Raw genomic sequence first — 27,603 nt, 5'->3', positions numbered from 1 at the left:
TTTAAAATTATAATTTTTGGAGCTTAAGCTTTTTATTTTAAACAATCAGAATTTAAAAAAAGAGATTTTAACCAAACGGTAGTTGTTTTACTTGAAATTATATAAATTTATTAATCTTATAATAATTTTGCAAATAAATGGTTACTTAATTAATTTTTTTTTTCATTTTTAATGTAATTTAATTTTACATTTTATTTTACTTTATTTATAATAATATATATTTCTTGTTATTATCGCCGCATCCATTTCTATTTTTTTTTTAATTTAAATAAATTTTCAGTTATCTTTTGATGAAAAAAAAAATTATAATTATTTATTTAAAAATAATTATAATTTATTTTTAAGTTTTAAATTAATTATTATAAATTATTATAAATTAATTAATTTAATTATTTCTAATTAATCAATATTTTTAATTATTATTGATTTATTTAATTTTTTTAAATTTTATTAATATTAATTAATTGATTATTTTAAATTAGTTATTATTAATTAATTATTTTAATGTATTTTTTTTATTATTTATTTTGGCATAATAAAATATTTTTTACAAAATATTTTTTTTTTTAATATACTATTTTATTTTGATCATTATCATTTTTTTCTTTATTTTTATTAGCAGAAAACTCAATTTAAAGTTCTATTAATTTTTTTTTCAAATTTCCATTCACCAACCAAATTTGTTTTTTTGTGTTTTTTTTTTCATTTCCAACACAAAAACATTTAATCCATTACATTAGCATTATTTACAAATGTTTAATGTTTATTTTTACTGTTTCAACATTGCCAGCACCAACACCATTGTTATTGTTATTTTTAATTTGCTGCTTTCACTAGCAAAATTATAAATAAAATGCTAATATTAAAATTACGCGTGCCGCCAAATGTTATTTATTTTTATTTAGACTTAGGAGGCCAAACAAAATATCTTTTAAATTATTTTTTTGTCCGCATATAATGCGGTGCAATAATACTTCACAGCCGACGATTATTTTGGGGTTTCGAGACGCTTTTTTAACGACTAACGCTACTTAAATTAACAGTCAGTCCAATATTGCGGTTTTTATCAGCACGCGATTTGCGAAAATATTAGCGATTAACATACAAAAACAATTAATAAAAAATATATTTATTTATTTATCTTTTAATTTAATTATTTTTATTTTGAATATTTTTTCTGCACACCTTCGCTTTTCATTAGCGCCGTGTGTTATTATTATTGTTTTGCTAGCGCCTCACCTTTTGTTCAAATATATATTTATATACATATATATATAAATTAGCGGATATATTTTTAATCAATTTATTTATATATTTACTCGAAAGAATATTTCTTACACGCACCGCGCTATAGAATTAGTGAAACGCGAACGCGCGTCATCGTCAGCTCGACGTAAAGAAAACAATTGCTGGTTGGTTAGAGCAGTACGTTGCTTTGTACCGAACACTAAAAGCGCGGAGCCTGTATATGTGCCCACCACACTGTGCTAAGCTGAGCTGTTCGACGATCCGCTGCGAGTCACTGCGTCTAACGGTCACCGTGCGTAACGTTTTTCGAATGTTGCATCTACAGCGCAAAAGTTTGCCTTTACCCGTCAAGAAGCCGTGGCGGCCGGAAAGAAAAAGGCGAGCACAGCCAGCAAAAAAGACGAGCTACCGAGCGAATGTGCGAGCGAGCGCCGAACCGAGCTAAACGCGCCGCAGCTGGCGCACAGCAGAGCGAGGCGGAGCAGCACGTAGTGACAGAGCGCAGCGCGCGCAGAGAAAAACAGATTCCAATGCATGTGTAAAACAGCTGTGTGCGTGTTTGCATGCTTGTATGCGTGCAGCATGTACAGTTAGAATTTCATGTTTGCGCGCGCCTGTGTGGGAGAGTGGGACGCGCGATTAGCAAGCGGCAAACAGACGGTATGACGGAAGTGCCTATCTGCGAGTCGGCATGCCTGTATGCGTGCAGCACATATGGATGCGCGCCGTTTGCATGTGTCTGTGAGTCAGCACAGTTGAGAGCGTACAACGCTATGTGTTGTGTGACTAACACATGCGACGCGTTCAAATTTCGCCGCCACCGCTTGTCATCTTATGTTATTTTACTGCCAACGTTTTTGCTCGCTTTTGCTGAGCGCCTTATCAGCGCATTTGTTGTTACATATTATCTGCTTGATATTAAGGCGCGCGCACACACAAGCAAAGCGCGCCCAGTTCACCTATACGGTGTGAAGTACGAGAAAACAGTAACGTAGGCGTTTTTACGCCGCGTCGCCACTGACGCGCTGGTATTTATAAGTAACTGTGCATACTGAGGCGCGCGCGTGTGTGTGTAAGTGGAGCGCATGCGTCGTTATTGCTTGCCTTTGCGCTCAGAATGAAAGCAAGAGTAAAACCACAGCAAATCATATGTTTTCTAAACACCGCTGGGCAAAACCTACACACATATGAAAAGCGCGCGCACACACACACGCACTCAGAGATTTCTGCAAAGTACAGCAGCAGCAATGAGTACCGCACACCTTTGCAGTTAAGGGGTTGATGCTCCAATACAAGTGTACGCGGCGAAAGAGATATTGTATAAAGCGCGGCGCAGTTATGGCTGCAAGCGCTCAGCAGTGACGCGTCTACCGCGCGCCTTTGAATATGCAGCTGACCGCGTGCGCCGCGCAGCGCCCACATAATTACACCGCAGACAGGCATACATAAACAACAAGGTGTATGTAAGCGTCTCCAACTGCCGGTAGCGCCTCATGACTTTATTTGTTGTTGTTGTTACATTAATTTTGTGCGGACTTTCTTGCCCGCTAGCGCTGTGTGGATACGCTTGGCGGCAGCAACAGTTACTTTCGTTTGTCGCCGCTCACGCTCCCCAGGCAAGGCATGCCCACTAGCTGTTGCCTTTAGAGCCGCCTGGCATTTGCGCGTACAGCTTTTCCACATTCAACGCTGCTAATAAACTCGGCAAATCGGTGTGCAGGAACAAGCCACAAAGCTTCGCACTGCAGCACTTGTAAGCACTGTCGGTGCTGGCGTCTAAAAACAGCTGAGCGTTTGGGTCGTTGTGTTGGCGTTTGCTACTATTAGCCGCTTTGTCGATGTTGCTTAAGGATTGTTACTGTTATTCGTTGTTTTGTTGTTGTCTTTGGGTGCTTGTTGTTGCTGTTTGTCGTTAATTTTTACTCGCCTCTAAATTTAGACACTATAACTGCATTTCCTCTGCTATTAAAAGCGAAATCGAATATCCTGCAAAACGCTACTTTGTGCGTTCCACTCGTTCGTAAAAACAACAACAACAAAATCCTTGCTCTCTTGCAACACTTAACAATTACGCCCACGGCGTTTTATTATCACCCACCCAGCGCGGTAGGTCGCCTCGCCCTCCCTTTATCTCGCTCGTTTATGTGAAACTCCGTTACACGCTCTCTGCAATAAAGTGGTGAGCGCACACTCTCGTTTTCCTTTTTAAGCTGCACACAGCTTGTCCTTGTGCGCTCAGCTGTCTTTTCCCCCCACACACATGCCGCCCAACACAACGCCATACATGCCCTGCTCCACAAGTGTTTGTTGTTGTCCATGTGTTCGGCTTCTGCGTGCGTAAGCCATTTTCTTCCATCACCTCTATTCTTGTTTATAATTCAATGTCATTGCGTGCTGCTATACGACCGTATTGTTCCGCCTTTACCACTTCGCCGCCCCCTCACAAAGCTTCCGTTGCCGTTTATTCGATTTCCTGCTATTTTTTTTACCCTCCTCGCATATCAGCTGGTTTCGCCTGTTCATCCGTTTCAGTATCGGCTTTTCCTGTTTATCCTCCACCCTCGTACCATTTTCAATACATACATACATACATACGTACAGCATAATTTCCTCTCCAGCCTACCATTTACATACATACATACATATGTATCATGCGCTCTGTTTGTGTTTGCTCAATTCCTTTTGTGCTTATCTTTCTCACTCCTTTTCGTTTTTGCCTATTTTGCTTGTTTTCTCTTTACTTTTTATACCACATTAGAAGTATTATTTCCTTTTTGGCTCCTTTTCATGTGCGTTGACTAGTTCAAGTTCGCTTCGCGTGTCCTCCCAGGCCCGTTATATTTTAATATGTATGTATATATTGTCTATTTTATACTATTTTCATTTCGCTTTGCTTTTGGGACAACTTTTTTTGGATTGTTATTGCGTAGTTGGGGTTAATATGCTATTTGTTGACCTCTTCTTGCGGGTTCGTATACCAAAATAGGAATATTGAAAAGAAAAATCTAAAATAAGGACAGAGTTTTAGCAAAAAACACTAGGTAGCTTAATGTGAGAACCAGAGAACCTCATCTGGTGAGAACATATGAAACAATAAATCGCAACTCTGGTGTACATATACTGGAAACTTGTTAGGAACTCAAAACTACTGAACATTAAGTTAGCCTCAAACAGCGTAGCCGGCTAAATGAGCGAGGAAAAACGACGACGCTGTAAAGCCAAACGTCAGGCTCGATCGGGAGCGACCCCAAACATCTCTAACTAATTCACGTAGGTGAAATAACCACTTTCGATGAAGACAAGATACAAAAATGTTAGAACGACTCCTCACTGCTATGGCGCTTCAAGGCTTGTGGAAGGGTGCCGCTCTGTAGGTGGTAGACTGTAGTTATATTCCGTTCATTCCGCAAGCGCAGGTTCATATATCGCATACGCTAAACTTAAAATGTCATAATCATGATGTGCCGACGGAATATTTAAGGGTGCTGAATGACACCAAATCCAAAAAGAGGATGCTAGAAATATGAATGATGGAAACCTTTTTTTCAATCAAAACTATCGAATTTTGTGAATGAATATCTTAAAAATATCGCCGCATCCTAACTACAAAAGAGTCACAACTCGAAAAATGGCAAATATTCAGTAGACAGAGGAAGCAATTATCACAAAAAGAAAGACCTAAAGGCGATCCAGTTAAGTAAGATATTGATGTCAAGAAAATTTCTGGGGTAGATGAATTGAAAGTTGAAGAGGGAAGCGAGACGCATATGCAGATAAAAAAAAGATAGGCTGAAAAGCGTGGGTACGAAGAGCTTCACCAGCTGGCCAACATTGGTAATGCTCGAAAATTCAACGAAAAGATGCGGCAACTAGCAGAAGGTTTCAAGACCGGAGCGTACTCTTGTGGAACCCCTAGAGGTGATCTAGTGACTGACGCTCAGAACATACTAAAATTATGGAGGGGACACTTCTCCAGATTGCTGAATAGCAGTGAAAGCATAACGCCAGGAGATGGCGAACCCGATTCCCTAATCGATGACGATGGAGCAGACGTTCTATTGGTCGATCATGAAGAAGTTCGAATAGCAATTACCCGTTTGAAGAACAACAAAGCGGATGGATTGACGGCCGCGTTATTCAAACACGGCGGCGAAGAACTGATAAGAAGCATGCATCAGCTTCTTTATAAAAAATAAAACCTCGAAATAGAAATAAAATCTCACCTTCAAAGAGTCAACAAGTTTTATACTGCCAATTGATTAAGCAAAAAAAAAATTACTTACGAAGTGTCTCAATTACATATTGACATATACATACAGAAAAAACAAAAAAAGTATTCGACATTTAAAAAAATACAATGAAAACGTAATAATAATGAAAAATTAATATTTTGTGTACATATGTACATACATATATATGTATATACATAAATCTGTATTTATTAGCAGGGGGTCATTCAATAGGTTCTTAATGGAGTTGGTAAATTAATAAAATAAAAACTAAAAAAAATCTGAAAAAATTGTGCTTGTACCTACGCTGAGCTCGGCCTTCAAGCAACTCGTATATTACTTGCCTCACGCAGATGAGACAAATATAGACAACATACCCTACATACATACATATAACACATGTAAGTATGCACATACATATGTAATTAAGTATACATAGCTAATTGACTTGTGTGTATGCGGTACATGTGTGTGACTACTTCAGATCTATTGGTAAGCAGAAGTTCAAGAGTACTGGATGTGTGCACATACTTATAACAACAACAGCAACAGTAGCTTGAAATTATAGTAAAACATTAACCTGCCAATCTATATCTACATATGTATGTATGTACATATGTATGTGTGTACTTTTACTCCAAATCCTGCGAAGCCTGCTGGTCTGTTGTACAGCCAAAATTAGTCTGAATTTAATGTAAACAAGTTTGTCGAACTTTCCATTGTAATAAAATTTTAACATCACGAAATTTCGGGATTCACAGACATTTTGAAAAATAAAAATATATAAATATACATATATAAATAAAATAGCCCGCAATACGATGCAAACATAAATAATTCCGAAACTTTAAATACAAAATCCCGCAATTTCGGGATTCCTACATCTTTTTATAAAATGCATATATAAATAAAAATAATCCAAAACGTGACGATAAATAGTCCCGAAACTTTAAATTTCCAAATCCCGAAATTTCGGGACTTGCCTACATGCAAGCGTGTTATCAATGCCAAATTGTAAACGTTTAGATAATTTAAAAATGACGAAATTTCGAAACATAAAATTTGTAATCCCGAATTAACGGGACTCATAGACTTTTTGGAATATGTTAATCAAATTTACATGTAAATAATGCAACACAAAATACAGCGAAAACATGAGTTATTCCAAAACTACATATATATTTCAAAATCCCGAAATTTCGGAACTCAACTAATTTAAAACATATTAAACTTGTTGAGAGTGCTAAATCGTAAAAATGTGGATAATTTAAAAATGACGAAATTCGATACTTAAAATTTGTAATATCGCAATTTCGGGATTCACGAATTCACCGCCAATATGAAAGCAACAGCAGAATACAAATTGTAGTACAAGTTCCCACCTCCATATCGACTAACAGTAAATCAACACCGCAGTTGCATGCATTTAGTTGTCTGCAATAGGCACCGGGACATGCACGGATGCTTGTTTGTAGATCTGCATGTGTAGGTGCGTGTGTGTTAAATGCAATGAAGTATGTATCTACATATGCTCTTACATCTGGCTGGAAAGAAGCACATGTATGGCAAGAACAAGAGCCACACGAGCAATTTACTTCTTTGTAATAAGAATAATATACATACATATGTTAATGACAACAACAACAAAGACGATGAATAAAATTTGGCGAAAAAGTTTGGGAACAATACTTAAATCTGAGGTACGCACATATGAACATTTTTTACTGATTTTTTCGATTCACAAGCTCATAAAAATTAATCGATTAAAATCATCAATGAAAAAATCTGTTATCCATGAAGAAAACTTTAGATGTCTGTTGGAAAAAATTATCCGAGCACATAAGGGAAAACTATGCTTAAATTTCTTTACTTCAATGAAAAATTCTATTTGCAAATATATCGATAAAAGTATCGATTAATCGAAAATATGTAGATATATTGAGCAGAACGCAGACTTTTTATTCATAAAAATAACAAATTTTGAGGATTTTTCATGGTACCCAAGATATTATCGATTGTAGATTTCAATATCAAAATCGATAGAACACATTTTAAAAATATTATCGTTATATTTTTACTGTACTGAACCTTTGAAAATGACATGACACCAAATGAATTTAGACGGGATTATAAGCGCTGGGACATTCCGAAATTATTTTTGGACAAGCAGTAAAATTTTTAGAGACCAGTGGTGTCACAAAAAAAAGTGTTGGCCGAAGGGGGGGAAAGAAAGAAAATTCCTTTCCACAAAAATTTTATTACAATATTTCAAGCTTTTCGCGACATGCTTTCCGGTAATGAGAGATTTTTTGCGCATATCAATAAATTGATTGCGCTTACTGGATGTTGCACGTAGCAGATGCAACGAAATTGAATGCCAGTAAGGCACGGTGAACACATGCGCGCTAAACGGACCCATACATGCAGTTGCAGGCGCTGAAAGACTCGGTACATAATTTCAGCCAAGCAATCAGCCCGTAGGCAAAGCGCAACCGTGCAACACATGCTGCACCGGCGTGCAACGGATGGCCGGCTCCAGTAGCCGCTGCGACAAATGCGCCAATGCAATGTACATACATACATATGTATGTATTTATGTGTGTGAATGTAATGTGCAACGCATATTGCACACATGTGTGTCACATTCGCGCCTTAAGTGGCGCTGTTGTTGTTGTTGCTGTGGCGTGTAACACATGCATATCATTTGCAGTTTGATTGCTGCGTAGTCTTTACTTTTGTTGTTGTTCTTTTTTTTGGCAAAAAACTCAACTCAACATTTGCACATGCGTGAGTGATGTAAGCTGCAAGCAGAGCGTTGCATGCAACTTCTTGGCGGTTTAAAGGAATCCGCATAAGAAAGGACCAAAGCAAGGAATGCGCCACGAGGAGGCACAGGCAAGCAAGGCGAGAGTAATTAAAGACAATGGCATAAAAACAAAACACAAAACAGCGTAAGAATATAACAAAAACAATAAGACGACGCATTCGTTGGTCTCGCTCAAGGCAGCGTCTTACGCCGACGCCGTAACAACAGCCCTCACGCGGAGCTAGCATTGACTTTTGCGATTTACGCACATATGCTTGCGGTTTCCCGTGCATTTACCATATATGTACACCTACACACATATAAACACATGTATACTACATACATTCCCACAGCCATGACTGTGCTTCATTTACCGCACATAAACTGCTCCAGTTGCTGCAAGTAATGACCGCAACAGCTCGCACTTCCTCCAAATGCGTAAGAAATGGACGCCAGCGTGTGATGATACCCAGTGGCTGTCAGAGAATTTCGTACGCGGAAATCTACGGTTTTGCTTGAAGCTTTCAAAATGACGCTTCATTTGTTCCCGGAACCCAGAAAACCATTACGAAGTGTAAGTAAGTCTCCTTAGCAGCGTGGAACATGGCTGGTCTTAAGCGTCGTCCGCAATGTGGTCGGTAGCTTGTCGATAGTGACTCTGTGGTTGCTTGCAGCAATTAATAATAAATGATGAATTGAGGAGATTGAGGAGATTGAATTGAAAGCAATATTTTAAAACAAAAACAATAAATCGTGGTCTCAAAAACAAGAAACCGAAGCGCCGATGTTATAACATCCTTCCCTTTATGGCAGCTATATGCTAAAGCGACTCGAACTTATCACTTATGCTCACAAAGGTCCAGTCTTCTGAACAATTTCAGGAGCTTTCTGGACGTGATGAAGGTGAAAAAAATCCTGTCCACGTAGTTGGATTCAGGGGCCTGAATCTACACATTGCTGGGCAATCTAGAATCATGTGTTCCGGAGTTTCCGGTTCCATGTCGACATGACAACATAAGCTGAGATCGTTAGTTTGGTAAGCGGTCCAGCAATGCCTGCTCCAATGCCTTGCGGTGTTTTCGAGCCGTCAGTGTTCCACCGGATAGTTCTGCCACACAGTCGAGTGTGGAATCACTCCACTCCGCCTGATGGTATACAGCCATTTGATGATATCTGGCTTGTAGCCCCAGGATCTACCGGCTAGACGTATGCATATCATGAGTGCTTTGATGACTCTGGACAGAGTTAATTCCACGTGTATGTTTCATCGTAAAGTTGAGTCCATAAGAGGGACTAGGAATTTCGCCACTTTAAACACCTCCAAACCCCAGCCACCAAGTGTTAGAAGCCTCAAGCCCGGAAGAGATCTTCGCCTTGTGAAAGGGACGAGGGTTGTTTTTGATAAGTTGCTATCCCTACCGTATTACACCATCCCTTAGTTAGACTTAAGCCCCTTAAGACAGAAAGTATGCTCAAATTTACCTCATGCCATTATGACAATGTCATCGGCGTACACCTGGTACCGAATTCCATTGTTTGTAGAATTTGGTATTTGCACGGAGAGAGAAGACTTTACTTCTCAATAGCCTGCTCGGTCCGAAGTAGCACCTGTTGGCAAGAGTGACAAAGTTAAGGTCACTTTGATGGTAAACAAGTGAAATCCCAATTCCTACAACAGCCGGTTCTACGATACCGGAATTATCCGGTCAGAGGCAGTTTTTTCGAGGATCTGACACTGTTTAGATAGGTAAGTAATGACATATCCCCATAAAACATAAATATTGATAGGTTCAAGCTCAGTAAGTCACCCGAAAGGGTCACCTCGTTTCCATATTAAGATTTTTCAAATAACTGAATTGCATTGGACATACTATATAATAGAGGTTGCACACAAAAATGTACTTTTCTGGGTTCGAGAGTGCTACTTCGAGAAAAGCCTATTATTTCATAGTTTGAATCCTACATAATAACAACTAACATTTTTACATTGATTCTAAAAGAAGAGATCCACATATAAGATAAGTTAGAAATAGAGCTTCAAGATCATTTGGCGACTGGCAGTTTTATGTACACTCGATTAGAGCCGTTTTATTCTCAAAAATGCTCTTGTGTTTGTTTTCGGCCCTAGTTGGCTCCACTGTCTTATCTTCTATGGTTTAGGACAACTGGTTTTATAGATTATGGTAACTCTCCCTTTACAACAACACCTTCGAAAACTTTTGAGAAACGGTCACTTGGAAATTGGCTTACTAATTCAAATATAAAATAACTAAGCTTCAACGAACTTTGACAATTACATTAATACAACCGCAACGTAAGTCATTCAACCACTTCCGGTTACTTAATCACTCGGAACGCCTAACATAAGCCTATGAGTAATTGATTACGTAATTAACTAATAATGTAATTATTACAGAAACATTGAAATTAGTTATTCTACGGACAAATTTTTCAACGTTGTCAAAAGCAACTCTCGACTTTCACCTCACACACCTTAAACTAATCTAAAATAGGATTTCTAGTACAAAAATAGTACAGCAAGGGTAAGTATTGACAACATTTGTGAACATAATCCAACAAAAGTGATGAGGAAACTTCACTTTAAGCTTTGGACGGGGCAGCAAGCATAAATATAGTCCCAAAACTCGAGAAGTCCACAACATTTGTGGACACAACCTCACTAAAATGATGAGGAAACTTCACTTTAGGATTTTGAGAAGAGTTGGGATAAATATAGTACTAAAATCTGCAAAATCCTTAACAACATTTGGGGACATAACCTCACAAAAATGATGAGGAAACTTCATTTGCTTGACGAAGCTGCTCTAGTCAGCACGCCAGCTCGGGACCTTATCCAATTTTCTAAAGTTCTTAAGCACACTTTCAAGACCCGCTGCAACTTGCTAGGAAACTGACGATACCAGGTGCCATAGACTCCTTACTTTTCACTTCTTACTTGCAAGTCAGCGCTTAGAAATGCAAAACACCGTTAAATAAGCGTGGTAAACAACATAAATGTATAAATACCTAGCAACAAGCAATAATGAAAACCGTAAAACAAAATCAAAAACATTTTATTAACTGCCTGCCGCTCCGATTGTATGTAGTTGAGTCAAGTTCGGCGCGTTTTAGCTCCTTGCCAACGCATAAGCAGGGGTTACCAAAGAAAGAAACCGAAAGAAAAAAGAGAAAAGTTATCACTTTAAGCCATCTTCTGGCACGTGGGGGCAACTTGTGCCCAGTTCCGCACCACCTTCCGCACGGCGCATGCAACACTTCTTGCTTGGGTTCTGCCAGCGTTTATTTATTCGTTTGGTTTCTATCGCCTTGCTTCGCTGGTAATCAAATCAATTTTATGCCGCACTCACAGCCTCACATATAGTATATACACACGCACTCGGATACATAACTGTATACACACACACACACATAGTAGCAAATGCACACACACGCCGAGCGGAAAAGCAAGCGAGGAAGCGCCGCTTCACGTTCGGTAATGTAGAAGTTCGGGAAAATCAACAGATACTGATACCTGGCACACAGCTACACGCACATGTAGCTATGTATTTATGCTGAGGAGAAAAAAAAGGACAGCCAAGTAGCTAAGAAAAACCCCTAGGCGTGTGCGTGTGTGCGTGTAATGATTTGATTTCATACAAATTGAATAACGAGCACAACAAAGCCTACGCAATATCCGCAAGACAGCTGCTTTGGAGTTGTCGCACTTATAACGGTAGTCAGCAGAACTTTTTATGAAGCCGCAGCAATGCACTGAGAGAAATTCTTTTGACATCAAGTGGCCAAAAGTATGGTAAAGTTTGTATGCGAGCAGAAAATGCCACAAGTAGCCAGATTTTTTCTCTTGGAAAAAAAATGGGTTAGCTATCGAGAGTTGGAGAGGAAAGCGAGACAAAACAAGAGAGAGGCCGAATTGCGTGAGTACGAAGAGTTTGACGAGCTGTTTGATAGGGGTAATTCTCGAAAATTCTACGAAAAGTTGCGGCGACTAACAGAAGGTTTCAAGACTGGAGCATACGCTTGTAGAACCGCCAAAGGTAATCTGGACTGATGTGCAAAGCATACTAAAATTATGGAGGGAAAACTTGTTCAGCCTGCTGATTAGCAGTGAAAGCATAACACCAGGAGTTGGTGAACCCGATTACCCAGTCGACGAGGATGGAGCGGACGTTCCATTGCCCAACCAAGAAGAAGTTCGAATAGTAAATATCCGTCTGAAGAACAAAAAAGCGGCGGAGGCCGATGGATTGCCGTCCGAGCGAAGAACTGATAAGGTGCATGCATTAGCTTTTTTGTAGAATCTGGTCGGACGAAAGCATACCCGGCGATTGGAATTTTAATGCACTCGGCCGAATGTACAAAAAGAGAGTCCTCACAAATTGCGCCAACTACCGTTGGATAAGCCTCCTCAACATGGCATATAGGATTCTCTCGAACATATTCTGTGAAAGATTAAAGCGCAGCGTCAACAAACTGATTGGACCTTATCAGTGTGGCTTTAGCCCTGGAAAATCAACAACTGACCACATAGACACCATCCGCCAAATCTTGGAAAAGACCCATGAAAAGAAGATTGACACACACCACCTCTTCGAAGCGAAGCAAATGGCTCTGGTATTGAACGAGGGCAAGACGAAATATATCCACTCATCAAACAAACAATCGTGGCACTCACGATTTGGCTCCCACGTTACTGTGTTGACAGTCAGAACTTCGAAGTCGTAGATAATTTCGTCTATCTTGGAACCAACATTAACAGCAACAACAATGTCAGCCTCGAAATTTTCTTCGGACTGAGCAGTCAATTGAGATGTAAAGCCCTCTCTCGACGAACAAAGACCAGCTCTTCTTCTATAAGTCATTCATCATCCCCATCCCGCTATATGGTGCAGATGCATGGACGATGACAACATCTGATGAGTCGACGTTACGAGTTTTTGAGAGCAAGGTTCTGCGGATGATTTATGGTCCTTTCCGCATAGGCAACGGCGAATACCGCAGTCAAATTACGAGGCAGCGGCTACGTTGGCTAGGTCATGTCATCCGTATGGATCAAACCACTTCAGCTTTGAAAGTATTCGACGCAGTACCCGCCGCGAAAAGAAGAGTAAGACCTCCACTACATTGAAAAGACCAGATGGAGGAGGACCCATCTATACTTGAAAGCTCCAATTGGCGGCAAACTGCAAAAAGGAAGGACGACTTTCACGACTATAACCGCATAAAACGAATAAGAAGCAAATTAATCCAGAGCCCGGCGAACTTTTCATTCAAAAAAGGAACTATATATATAATGAATGGCGGGGTACTTTAAAATTTGATATTTATTCCTCATTCTGGTAAATGGAGTGAATTAGATCTTATAGAAATATAAAGGCATATTAAAGGAAGAGAAAGGGCTTTAACTTTAGGCTTGGGCTGTACATATTACGTATACTGGATCTCCTTCAGAATGAAAAACAAAAAAACCTAAAGAACAAGAAACAAATGGGCTTAGTTCTGAAGTTCATAGTTCATGACAATTTGAAGCACTAAGCGAAGTTCTATTACTCTCCGCTTGCCCTTTCTTATGCAGCCATTATGGACCCATCCAATTTTTATTTCTTATTTATTACCAAATTCGGTGATTCGAGCAACCGTGGATCGTTTTCGCACCACATTTTATTTCTAGTGGATAATGCGCATCTTCAAAGACGCCGTTCTCTGCTGCTGCGTATCGCATGAAGAGCCGATTGAGTCCATCCCCCATCGTGCGCAACAATTGGAGCTGTGCCCAGCCACTTTATGTAAAATTTTGCGGAGGATATTGATTTGCGCTGAAGAAAACTCAAGTCTTGCAAGAACTGATGTCAAGCGACCAACAAGCGCGTCGCACGTTCGGTGAATAGGCCCAAAATGAGTTGTTGAACGATACCGAATTTCATAAAAAAATGGTGTTCACCGACGAAGCGCATCGGTCATAATACTATAGCCAAGGAGAACGCTATAGAAAGAACCATGGTTAATAACTTTTACGTGCTTCAATTGGAGGATCCGTCGCGAGATTCATCGCTTGTTAAAAGTCCCCAAAACACTAAGATAAAATTTGAAATAGAGCTAATCTCCGAAGTCATGTGTCTCCGAAAAATATTAAGAATAAAATACAAAAAATATTTATTCAAGTGTATCAATTATTCAAAACACAAAAGCCAATACAGGTAGTGGAAAAACTTTTAGACCTATCCACCTCTATACTAAATTTTTATGGTTAGAACGGCCGAAATGACAGCGCAGCGTGCGGTAAGGCTAACAACGAAAGCATTTTTACGTTTGATTGAAATTGAAAAGGGCAAATGCACAGAAGACCTAATGGAAGTGGCTGTCCGTGGACGGACGAGAAAGAAGCTGAAGGAAGGAAACGATGAGAGAGGGATACATTGTGACAGTTTCGATTTTTGGCGGCCACAAGCGAATGCGACGTCACAAGTAGACAGACGGGAAAGTAAAATGAATGTGTTGAAATGAAATGTGGCAGCGCTGCCAGAAAGTCGTTTAGCTTGGTCGGCGAGGCTATCGTGGATACACGGGCTTATTATTATACATATGTACATTTTTCCGCAAACTTTTCACTCCAACGGAAAGTATAACCTCGAGTTGTTGTTGCCTTTTTGCACGATTAACTTTGTCGGTAATGTCGACCGCAAACCGCATCAATACCGCCAGGAAGCGTTCGACATAATTACGACATCCTGTCGGCCTGTCACTTTGTCGCACTGCTACAAAAACAACAGGCTGCCGCAGAGTCTTCCAGTCGATACAGCCAAAATTAGTTGAAAATTGTTGTCGTGTGTCTCATAGTGGGCCGCAGGGCGTGCGCTCAGGTGTCCGGACATCGCTGACACACGCCGCCAAACGAAAAGATTGATGGGAAATTCATGAATTACTCGCCGTTAATGGCAGATTAATTTGAAATTGAGTAAATGAAGTGCATTTGTGTGGTAAATAATGCTCCAAACGACTGCGAGTACGGGGGAATTAGTGAGTGCCCCGCGGCAGGAATGAGACACTGCTCAAGGGCAATTAAGTGGCAAGAGAAATGTGTAAAATTAGAAGGGAAATATTTAAATTTAAACTTGTTTTGTTCAGATTCTACAATTTTGCCATATTGGCTCCACTTCTGGCGAAAAAATTTAAGAAACTCTTGAAAGATTAGTAGATTTAGACTCAATCTCCTAACTTGCATGCCTATGAGATGATGAGTTAAGAAATATGAACAAAAAAAAAAACTGAAAATCACCAGTTACTACGATCAGTGAAGGCAAAACTTTGAGTTCGGATGGATGGAAATCGAGTTTATTTCCACACTTGCAGCTCTAGTGAAAGCTTCGACTCATAAGGTGTCTTCTTCTGTGCTGTCTCTTAATTTGCTGAACTATGTCAATGCCGTCATACATCTCGCCCAGCTCATCGTCCATCGACCGCGGTATTTGCCGTTGCCAATTCGCGAAGGACCCACAGAACCTTTCTCTCAAGAACTCTTATCGTCGACTCATTAGACGTTGTCAGCGTCCTTGCCTCCATGCCTCTGCAACATATAGCCGGACGGTAATGATGAGTGACCTTTATAGTTTGGTCTTTGTTCGTCGAGAGAGGACTTTAGTTCTCAAGTCACTACCAAACCCATTTGCTTCGCTTCCTTATCCATTCTGGAGAAAGCATTACGGTGAGGTTATTGAGGCCAACCGAAGGAAATCCAAAAATAGATGATGAGTATATTCGAAGCTTCAGCGTTTTCTCAGCAGGAGGTACAAGTGGACCAATAGGTAAGGAGCTGAGAAAACAGAAAACTAAAGCTAGTTTGATCATCTTTATCCAACATAGACGTTCCGCATACATATGTATGTCTCCGTAAACTTTTTAACGGAACATTTAATGGTGGTATTTTAAAAACGAGGTTCTGCCGATAACCGATAACTTCGGATTAATAATTAGTGAATCATCAGTTGGCTCATTGTTTATAAAGCTACTTCCGGATGAGCAGAGTTTCAATAAAGATTTCCCACTACGAACTTTAGAACAGTTTTCAAGGTCTAACCGCACAATTTTAAGATCAGAGTCCCTGCTTACGTCCAGATTATAGCACCCAGCCCGTTCCGTACACTAAAACTCTTTTCGATGAGGATGAAATTCTTTCGACCTTTCATTCTTTTTTCGGCGGTCCCCCGATACACTATATTCAAAATTTATAGTGCTGTTTGCATAACGCTTGTACTGCCAGCAGTTTCTCAAAATAAAGTAAGTTGAATCGAGTATTGAAATTAGTATTGATCACTACAAGAAGAAACTATATCCACTTCCACTGAGAATATCGGCCTCTCGGTTCTCTCAATTCAACGCAAACCAACAGCGTACACGATTGCAAGTATAGTCATGAAGAAAGGACCCGTTATTGAAGCTCCACTTACACTGGATGAATGAGTCGCTTAACCTTTCATTTCAACCAAAGTCAATTTTCATATTACCGACATCCAGAACACAATTACGAAAGCACTCAAGCTCAACTGTTCCATCACACTCAATCCAAAAATACCAATCGGCAGCTAAACTTAGCAACAAATCACGAAAACGCCAGCTAGTAACCGTTAGAAACGTTAGCAGAGCAAGGACCGTTGGAATAGGTATACAAGGAGCAAAGTAAGGTTTTCATTCATAAATAGAAAATAAACTGCCAAACCACCAAGAGAAATTACTAACGAAATAAATGAAAAAAGTGACTCGTGAAATTTTAATGTGACATTTCAAGGTAAAAGCGCGATTTGGCTCGGCTGTCAGGTAAGAACTGAGCGCCGGTAAGCCGTAGATGAACAGGATGCTGTGAGTGGGTATGAAAAGATGGAGAGAAAGGTGGCAAGGAAGAGCGCAAGCAAAACGAAATTTAAAAATATATAATATATTTACGGATGTAGAAGATTTGAAATGTGTGCGTAGGCGGACGGAGCGAGAAAGGCTCAACATTGTGACATCGTGAACTCGAACAGGCCACACGCTTAGCTAACCCAAACGGTTTGTGGTAAAAAAAAAGAGCAACGAAAGTGATTGAGCCGGTTAGGAGAGGTATAAGCGAGGTGCTGAATTCACACTTTTGCAATTTTTATGAATGGAAAACATTTCACGTGTCATTCGGTAACACGCTGCCTGCCGCACTTCCGTCGGATTTTGCGGCAAACGCTGTCTTTCCCGTTTAGAGCACTTGAACTTCTTGCAACTCAGACGTTTTAGTGGGAATTGGAAATTTTTTTATTTAATTTAATTAAATTTATTTGCTGAATATGAGAGAAAGCTAGGTATGTAGGTTAGAGCAAGAGAAGTTGTTAAGCAAAAATTTCAGACGCGATTGCAAACCTGCGACATTGAGCGTACAATTGACTACGGACGGGACGCTACAAAAGTAGAGCGATAGGGTACATTTTTTCCCGATCTTTTGACATTTCTCTCTAGTAAGGTTTGCCATTTCATCATGGAACGAATATGTTACAACAGTGAGTCGAAACTATTAAAATTTACTACCGAAATTTTGAGTCAGTGGCCTCAACTTTAAGAGCGCTACGTCCAATCTATAGTCGTCATTATCGTCCTGTCAGATCAACAATTGAGCGTCTAGTGGAAAAATTTGAATCCACAGGCACAGTACAAGATGTTCCCATGTCAGTGAGATAAAGAAGTGTCCGTAGTGTCGAGAATATTGCTGCCGCTAGCGCATCAATTGAGGAGACCCAAATCAGTCTCTCACACGTCTCAAGCGTTCGGCATCTCTGTGAAGTCGTTGTGGCGACTTTTGCGAAAATATCTTGGCCTACATCCATACAAGATTTAATTGACGCAAAAACTGAAGCCGCTTGATCACCAAAATTGTCGTATGTTCGTGAATTGGGCTGAGCAACAACTTGAAAATTGTACGAATTTTCATCGAAAAATCATTTTCAGCGATGAGCCTCATTTCTGGATTAATGGCTTCGTTAATAAGCAAAATATGCTTTATTGGTCAGACAGTAATCCACACGTACTCTATGAGTCACAATTGCAACCCGAAAAAATTACGGTTTGGTACGGTATATGGGCCGGTGGCGTCATTGGGTCGTACTTTTTCCGTGATGATAAAGACCGGCAAGGTAATGTGAATGGGAATCACCACCGCTCTATGATAACCGAATATTTTTGGCCCGAATTGGATGATATGAGCTTGGACAATATGTGGTTCTAACAGGATGGCGCCACAAGCCACACAGCGAATGTCACAATCAACGTAGTCAACGTGTTATCTCACGAAATGGCCCAGTAAATTGTCCGCGTTGGTCATGCGATTTGACGCCGTTAAACTATTTCTTGAGCTTATAACAGTATCGGCCGATTTATGCTTGAAAACCGTCGAAAATTGGGTTTAGTGTCTGGACTTCTGTAAGTGTCCAGTGGTGGCCATATAATAGAAATCGTATTCCATACATTAAGGCATCAAATGTACTTTCATTGATATCCCAAACCATTTTTGTAGGGTTAGAAGTACAATATGAGCTATCGAATACTTGTTCGATTCGGTGATTCTTAAAAATTACTTAGCCCTGCGGACATTTTGACCGATATTCACAACAAAATCGACCACGTTCTTCACAGCTGTTATGTGAAACAGCAATGAGAGTTATTTACTAAAGGTTAATGGCTCCCCTGCCATTGCCTCTATAGGGTCATCGAAGCCTAAAACAAAATTTCATGGTGCCGATGATGCCTTTTTAGAGTAAAGTAGCGACGAAGAATGAGAGAACTGATTATAATGGAGACAGTAGCTCTATATAGGAACAGCATGAATGTCTCGAAGCTCAGGAAGGAAATGGCAACATCTAACATAGGAATCAGAAGAGAATCTGACCGAATGTGAGGGATGTTGTACGTAACTTAAGAAGCTTTATCTTATCCTGACTATATTAGCTGATGTACTGATACTACTAGATAGTTTTCCGACGATAGCCGTAGTGGCAGCTGCCAAGAGTTGAGAAGGACGGTCCTGAAAGCTTTGTATGCGAATTTTTAGCCCTGAAAGTGTATTTGTTATCCAAATATTTGTGTGCATGTACAAATCGCAAATTTCTATTATCCTGTAGACACTTTACTACATCAACAACTTCAACAAAGAAGCACACATAAAAGCCACGAAACGGTTGACAAAACAAGCAACGGAAATTGAAATCGAAATAAAGTTAATAAATAATAAAAAAGTGAGTAAATGCGAAAAAATGAGTGTAAAGCATAAATGCTGAAGGGACCACAGCTGAAGCGATATGACAAGACGGCTAACAGAAGTATATCACACGGGTGTATAGCGGTAATAATATATTTGAAGCACTTAAAAAGGCACCGTCAGTCGAAAATCGAATTGAAATCCTAAGTAAATCAAAGAGAAGCGTTATCCGTGTGTTAACGGTAAACAAATTGAATGACGTGTAGGAGCAGAGACGGAAATCGAATTGAAGTGCAAACGCAAAAGCGCCGAAGGTAAGTTAAAAATCAAAGAAATATTTCGTTAGTAGAATTGGTAGAAAGAGAAACCGAGAAAGTGGGAAAGAAAATGAATATTAACGAGTAAAGAAGGAAGAGCTAAGTTCGGGTATAACCGAACATTTTATACATACTCTTAAAACTTGCAAGGATTAAATCCCAAAGTCTTCACAGTACAATTTTGTTTCCGTAATATACCTTGTAACCGTTTACTTGGCAAGCGGGTCTGAGGTTGAACCCCGAGAAAACGTATCTGCTTGTGTTCACAAGAAAACACAAAATTCCTCTATGGAGGTTCCCTTCGATAAATGGGACACAACTCTCTTTCAAGGACCGCACCAAGTACCTTGGGGTAGTCTTGGACAGCAAACTGCTGTGGAAGCACAACGTGGAAGAAAGAGTGAGGACAGCCAGCAATGCTCTATATGCGTGTAGGCAGATACTCGGCACAACCTGCGGGCTCTCTCATGCACTGGTGCTACACAGCTTTTGCTAGACCAATTCTGATCTACGGTGGAGTAGTATGGAGGACAGGCGTACGGAAATCAACCTGCCGGTAGCCAATGGGAAGAGTTCAAAGGCTCCCTGCGCTATGCATAACGGGAGCTTTAAGAACAACTTTAATGGCGGCTCTTGAGCTGGTACTAAACCTGCCACCTATAGACCTCTTCGCTGAAAACTGTGCGGCAAAATCGGCGAAGTCACTACTGGCTGCAGGGGAATTTACATATAGAACCTTCGGCGATTGCTCAATGGATAATGGCGCTTGGGAAAATACCGACTACATGACTCTACTTTTCAATTGGGAAAGTAGGCTCAAAGTAAATAAAGGAAAAAATGGCTGGTGTAAAGGTTAGCTACGCGCAACAGTCTAAAAGGAAGAAAATGGAAGATGGAGTTAGTGTGGGAATATACTGTCCAGAGTTAGGCATAAGGCAATCTTTTAAGTTGCCGAACCACTGTTGTATATTTCAAGCTGAGACCTTTGCTATTGCAAAAGCAGCGGAGCTGGCCCCTAGTGCACCTGCAGGCAAATCCAGAGTCAACATCTACGTAGGCAGCCAAGCAGCAATCAAAGCAGTAATCTCGTACCGTATTGTCGGCCAGAAGTGTTTTGGAAAGCAGGGCAGCAGTGGAAAGTGTTACCAGAACCAGAAAAGGTGATAAACATCGTGAAACCCATGCATTGTCTATACGAGGATCTGGACAGAAATATGGAAAAGAAAATCAAAACACGATGGAACGAGCTACCAGGGTGCAAGACTGCAAAAGTCATGTGCAAAACGTTAGATCGGAAGAACACAAAATCGAAAACAAAATTTTGGTACACGATAGAAGGGACTGTAGGAAAATGATCGGAATACTGCAGAAAATGTTTAGAGCAGAACAACAGGGAAACAATGGAGCATCTCTTGTGCATTTGTCCCTCATTGGCAATAAGCAACTGGGGTCCCCACGGTAGGACACACTGGAGGAGGAATCGATAGTGAGGCCGCAAAGTCTGTTAAAATTCGCGTACTAGAACCTAGGAACCGAACTCCATCTGGTATCGCAAAGGACCAAACCTAACTTAACCTTACTTGGCTGTTAGACCTCGATTCGATTACATGAAAACAGGGAAAACTACCTCCTTCCAACTTCGTTAAACTTCCACTCTCTCGCCGGATTAACATAGCTTCGTAAAAATTAACACATTTGATGAGCTGAAACGTTTTTTTATCAAATAAATACTCTTCTACGACACACATCGCTCCCAATTGTACTAAACATTTCGGTACCCACATCAAATAAGGACGCCACTAACACTGAAATCTGACAATATACGATAGGCACAGCTTCGACGCCAAAAATTCATTGCTAATATTGTGCCCGCAGCCGAGGGAAGGCGCGCTGTCAGTCGCATGCCAGTCAAGCCCGCCGTCAATCAGCCGCCCACAATTTCGGTACGTGCATTGGCACAAATCAATTTATTACCCAGCAAAGAGCAACGCACAGCCTGCGAGCCAAAGGGCTTTTCAACGTATCGTTCACAAAATGTGCGTCCACGTAATGCGGACTCTCAGCAAAAAAACGTTTTTAATGCATTTGTCAAAGTTGACTTGACTTATGCCGGCCCGATGCTGTTGCTTTTATTTGGTGGGTTGGGTTTTGGGTGCCACTTTTCGTTTCATGGCAATGCCTGTGGCGGGATGTCATAATTAATTCTGACAAATTACATGAAATATATCAGAACTTTGCTGGCGATAACGGTAAAAACACGTTGGACGCTTGAAGCGGGCGAAAACAGAGGATATATAGCTGAAAAAAAGTTACGTATGACTTTTTTATGTCAAACCGCAGCTCCGAAGATCTTATTCAAGCAATATTAAATCATCGGAACACACCTCCTTGTGTACTAAATTGGGTGTAAAAAATCAGAGATTGATTCACAAGCGGTAAGAAAATTAAATATCAGCAACTAGTCTTAAAAGACCGATTCGTTAGAATCCCGTTATGGTTAGGCACTTTTATTTACCAAAGGGACTTGCAGACCCGACAACTGTTGTCTCATCTATGTTGAATATCGATGGGACAACAGTCGTCGAGTCTGCAGATCATTTTGGTAAATCAAATATTTCGAAGGTGTTGGTTTTCACTGGCCCTTATGTCAACGGAACACCCCCATCCTTGTGTTTAAGACCAAATCGGCAAGCTATGTTCTTTGAAGAGACCTTTTGATTCCCAGGCTTCAAGGAAATTATAAATCAGCAAGTATTCTTGAAAAACCACTTCCCGAAAAGGCTGTTGTCCTAACGATATACATTGTTTGTCGAAAGAAAAGAACGCAATTCATAGAAATATTGAAGTTAGATGCTAGTTAAGACTGGCTGAAAATTCTTTCTTCTTTCTTTATACTTTCGATCCTTAAAAGATCGTGCGAACTAGAGAGATAATTTGTAGCTACAGACTTCACGTCATGGATTAATGGATCATCTTTAATGCAATTCGTTCAGCACGTTCAAAGAAGACAGAGTCTCAGTACAGTATGCTATTCTCTTCGTTCCGTTGAATTTCTCAGGAAAACGAATCTTTAGAGACATTTTAAGAAAAGACTTCAATGATATTTTTGGCAGTTGGTACAAAATCCGAACGTAGACAGTATTGAATCTTTACTTAGGGCAGCTTTGTTATGGTTACGCGCTACAGCTTCCCCGTTTTCGGAGATCGGTAAATTCGGTAAAAAAATGTAAAAGGGGAAATTCCACGATTATTTATATTAAGAGCTTAGTGGATGGAAATAATTTGAAAGCGGGTAACCACTTTATTTGAATGGGTTTCGTTGTCTGTCAGGCAACAAACGAGTTTGGCCAAGTTTGTTAAGCTCTTCAACTGCTACTTTCGATTTCAGATCTAGTGAATATTTCATACGCAATCGCAAAAGCGACGAGGCGGCTATCGGTTGGCAAGGAAACTCAAAGCGTGATAAAATGATCTACATGGATGCAGAACTGCCAAAGGTCATATCTAAAATAGGAGGGACTGTAGAAACATGAATGGAATACTCACAGGTCAATGTACGGTGGCGGCACACGCCTGCAGAATGCGGCTGAACTACGTAACGGAACCAAAACTGGACCATGCGTAGCTCATTAGTCTGCCAGACTAACCTAATCTAACCTTTACATATTTATTATAAGCTCACTGTAGTTGTAGCTTCATGAAATATTATCTAATAGTCGCAAGGAAGCTATTGAGATGACAGTCTCATGTCATAACGGGTGAACCAAGTATAGGTACTTTTTTCAATAGCCTTTTTTTTGACAGATCACGCGTGAGTCGTGTCAAGCTGTCATGTTACTTTTGTTCAGTGCTGTTCGGCATTTCATGATGGAAAGACTTACCCCTGAACAAAGTTTACAAATCGTTCAACTTTATTAGAAAAATTCACGTTCTATAAAGAATGAGCTACCATTTCATCTTGAAAAACAACGGTTTGGTGTGGTTTATGGGCCGGTGGAATCATCGGTCTATATATCTTAATGATAACCGACTATTTGAAGCCTGAAATTTAAGCTCGTGATCTCGGCGATATTTGGTTTCAACGAGACGGCGACACTTCCCATACATCGCATCAAGAAATGGATCTAATAAGATAACACTTCGGTGAGCAGGTAATTTCACGCTTTGGACTTTTTCCCGTGGGGAAATATTAAACCTAAAGTCTATGCGGACAATTCCGTTGCGATTTAGGCCTTAGGACAAAACATCACGCGTGACATGCCCCAGTTATCAGACGAAATGCTCGAACGAATCATCGAAAATTGAAATAACTACATTAGCCTTTTTTTTATCTAAATTCTATCAGGACTATAAAGCCAATGAAAGTTATGATTTCTCAGAGGAAAACTAAGCGGTAATATAATGTTTACAACTTCCTTTAACCTTGATAATATTACTAAGCGATAATCTAAAAGAGTCTAAGTGGCAGTAGCTTTCTCAAGTTAGTAAACAAGATCTTCGTAGTATAGGCTAGGTTTATAACCAGGCAAGGACTAGAATTCCTTCTCACCCTGATTATAGGAATAACTTCTAATTTTTATACAATTTCGGTCTGATTTTTCTCGCTGTGGATTTGCACTGTACCTTAATTCACTTGAGTTATATGCGAGCACACGAAATGTCAATTGCCATAATATACTTTCATTTTAATATATTTATGATTTAACAAACTACGAGTAGCAGCACTCATACCCCCAACCCCACTTAAAAAGAAGATAAGTGTGTGGTAGGTATGTACATATGCACGAAGCCATTCATTCATGCTGTCAAATGCGGGTACAAAGGAGCCAGTGCGGGGCATATGCGCAACGCTTGATAACTCAATATTTCAGTATGCTCCTATATATGTACATACATACCTATGTACATATGTATATACAAGTACACACACACATATATCCAGCTGTGTTTTTTCAAACTTATGTACATAGAGACTGCTCTCAAAAAAACTGCTGTGGCACGTGTCATGGCTTTTCCATGCGCTCGCCGCTCAAAACCATAGAAAATGGAAAATCACAAACGCAAGGAAGACAGCAAAAAAGGAATGAAAATATAAAAAGTATGTATTTATATGGATGGAAGGATGTTGAATAGATAACGGCCACTTGCAGTGGGAGTGATGCTTTCGGTGTTGCTGTCATTTTGCTCGATGCCGGTGGATAAGTTTCTATTACATGCGTAAATATAGCCGAAAATATAGAAACAGTTTTGAAACTGAATATGAAATTTGAGAAATTGAGTTAATACAAGGTTCGTTCCAAAGTAAATAAGACTTAAAAAAAAAAACAAAACAAACGGTTTTTTTCTACAAAATCAATTTTATTCAAAATAGTCTCCTTCTGCTTTAATACAGCTTTTTGCACGGTCCAAAAGCATGTCGAAAGAGTGTTTTAGCTCGTTGGCCGACATGGCCGCCAGTATGCCGGTGCAAGCCTTTTGAATGTCCCCTACCTCTGCATAACGCTTTCCTTTCATGGGCAAATGCATTTTTCCGAAAAGGAAGAAGTCGCACGGTGCCATATCAGGTGAATACGGGGAGTGGTTAATAGTTAAAATGTGAATTTTGGTCAAATAATCGTCCTTCGTTGGATGGATGCTAAGCAATTTTTGGTCGTCAGTCAATTTGTGCGGAACAAACCGTGCACACACCTTTCGTAAGCCCAAATGTTCGGTCAAAATACGATAAATCGATGTTGGAGATGTTCAACTCCATTTCCATGAATTTCAATGATGATTTCGGTTGATTTTTGATGAATTCACGCAAAGTTTCGATGAAATTTCCGTTGATCACGAATTTTGTTTGGCCCACATATTGATCGTAATTTATGTCCTCACGACCACTTTGAAAACGTTGAAACCACTCGTGCACTCTGCTACGGGATAGGCAATCATCGCCATAAACTTGTTTCATCAGTTGAAACGTTTCGGTAAAAGTTTTACCAATTTTAAAATAAAATTTATTGTTGGTTCTTTGTTCGAAGCTCATTTTCGCACGGATAACACAAACATACTGACACATAAAACGCAATAACTTCACTTTCAATCGATGAAATGTCATGAAATCAATCGATAAATATAGCAGATTCTAACGCACCAGTCGACATATAGATGGCGCCACCAGGGGCGATAGATTCAAAAAGTCCTGTATACTTTGGAATGCACCTTGTATGTATTAGTAGCATAAGAGTAAGATGGTAATGATATAAGAGATTTGTTTTGTTCATTTATAAAATTTTTAAATTGTAATGGAGCACCATCTAGCGGCTAAATAGGGTCAGCTCAACATGCTGAGTCTCCGGCGCTTCTTGCCGAGTGTCCCAAATTAATATACCCTGTTCAGAGTATAAAAAATTATATAAGCGTGTTTTCACATACTTTGGCGCGGGATTCGGTATCTCTTAAAATCACCAGATCAATATCTAGACACAAAATCTCATTTCGCTTAAAAAAGTCGACTTCAAAATCGATATTTGGGAATGTACGCTAGGGCATTTCTCTGCTTTCGCAATGGGTTTCTGTTTTACGTATAAAGCTTATGCATAGAACCAATGCAAAAACTTACCTTAAGTGGATAATTAATAACGTTATGTGCCCGAACCAAGCGAAGTGAAGCTGAAAGTAAAAATAAACTAAAATTTAAGACTATTTGCACTGCCTGAAGATTTTTTAATAACTTAAATATAACTTCTATACACTCTATGTATAAGGAGCTAATAAACCGGTTAATAATAGTTATACTCGTATTAGGTTAAGTTAAATGGCGGATCCCTCAGAAGTCGGGGTATTACACTTAGACTGCTACTACTCGTATATGAACAGTGCTTTGTGAAGCCAGATAAAACTCCAGTGGTTAGATATCACTTATCGGCAAACCGATTAAAAATCTGCTTAGGTGCTTTTTTTTATTTGCGCTATTTCATCTGGAGTTCTGAAAGTCTGAGATCCGGTGTATTTTAGATTTGATCTGGCACAGCCTGGATATACGGGAAGAAAGTGTTGAGTTATATCTGATCTTCTTCCAAGTATCTTATGCAACTGACTGTCGGTAAAATGTGCAATCTTAACGCAGCAGCAGTCAGTTCGAAGTCCTACAACTATTGAAAAGTTTTGCTGAGGGCGCAGAGCTCAGAAGACCTCTTACGATATACACTGGGCTAGAAGGACCTTACGACTGTACAATTGCTACTAATTAACCAACGCTTGCGTAGTCTGGTCTGAGACACAATCATCATTGCAAGCATTCAACCTTAAAGTTTCCTGCAATACCGCTGCGAATTAGGACCCAAACCAGTCTAATCATGCTAGAGATAAGGAGTCTGGACATTTCTTCACTAGTCTTGAGCATACAGTCGGCCTGCTAAGGCTAATATCGCTGCTGTACTATCGGAATGGATAGTCACCACTTGGAAAGAGCCTGCGCTGCCGAGTAGAAGATCTTTTGTTCTCAAATGTTAATTTTCTATTAACCTGAACTAGTTACGACTTTGTTGAGGACTTTGCTGAGTGCGAAAATTCACTATACTGCTAACGATTTACCTTGGACTAAAAAGTGTTTGCTTAGCTGGTGATACAAACATCCATACCAGCAGTTCCCTGCAATACCGCTGTGAACTATCACGCGAACCAGTCTAATCACTTAGTAACTCCATACCAGAGATAATGACTCTAGAGTCTCTTCACTAGTCTTGAGCGTACAGTCCGCGAGCTAAGGCAATCATCGGTGTGAATAGTCACTAC

General features: G+C 39.9%; 1 protein-coding gene across 9 annotated transcripts in view; it reads right to left on the bottom strand.

Annotated features, from left to right (window-relative positions):
• Window positions 1-27,603, bottom strand: part of LOC120771814 (myocyte-specific enhancer factor 2) — a 147,887-nt gene that overhangs the window by 62,259 nt on the left and 58,025 nt on the right. For all 9 annotated transcript variants that reach the window (XM_040100024.1, XM_040100022.1, XM_040100032.1 and 6 more), the window contains exon 3: window positions 26,429-26,478. The gene's annotated coding sequence lies outside the window, so the exon portion shown is untranslated. The remainder of the gene's footprint in view (window positions 1-26,428; window positions 26,479-27,603) is intronic.

This window comes from Bactrocera tryoni, chromosome 3 (assembly GCF_016617805.1).
Source record: "Bactrocera tryoni isolate S06 chromosome 3, CSIRO_BtryS06_freeze2, whole genome shotgun sequence".
Classification (NCBI taxonomy): Eukaryota; Metazoa; Arthropoda; class Insecta; order Diptera; family Tephritidae; genus Bactrocera; species Bactrocera tryoni.
The sequence above is the reverse complement of the archived record's forward strand: the minus strand, read 5'-3'. Positions and strand labels throughout refer to the sequence as shown.